This window comes from Dipodomys ordii, unplaced genomic scaffold, assembly GCF_000151885.1.
Source record: "Dipodomys ordii isolate 6190 unplaced genomic scaffold, Dord_2.0 Scaffold16, whole genome shotgun sequence".
NCBI classification, from domain to species: Eukaryota; Metazoa; Chordata; class Mammalia; order Rodentia; family Heteromyidae; genus Dipodomys; species Dipodomys ordii.
Genome location: NW_012267232.1, coordinates 16,318,164 through 16,318,407, shown reverse-complemented (window position 1 = coordinate 16,318,407; position 244 = coordinate 16,318,164).

Below are 244 nucleotides of genomic sequence, written 5' to 3'. Positions count from 1 at the left end.
CTTTGTTTGCAAAGCGGTGTAATTGGTTTAAGCCCGGAGGCTAGGGAAAGAGGGAAACGGGGCGGGTGTGTGTGTGTGTGTAACCCCCTTTGGAAAAGAAAAAAAAAAAAAGAAAGAAAAGGAAACGAGGCGGGGCCGGCGGACGGGCTCGGGCCGTGGACGGGGATCGCGCGATCGGGACACCTCGGGGACTGGGGAGTGCTGGAGGCCCCTGGGGTCCTTCCTCAGAGACGCTCCCCAAGCT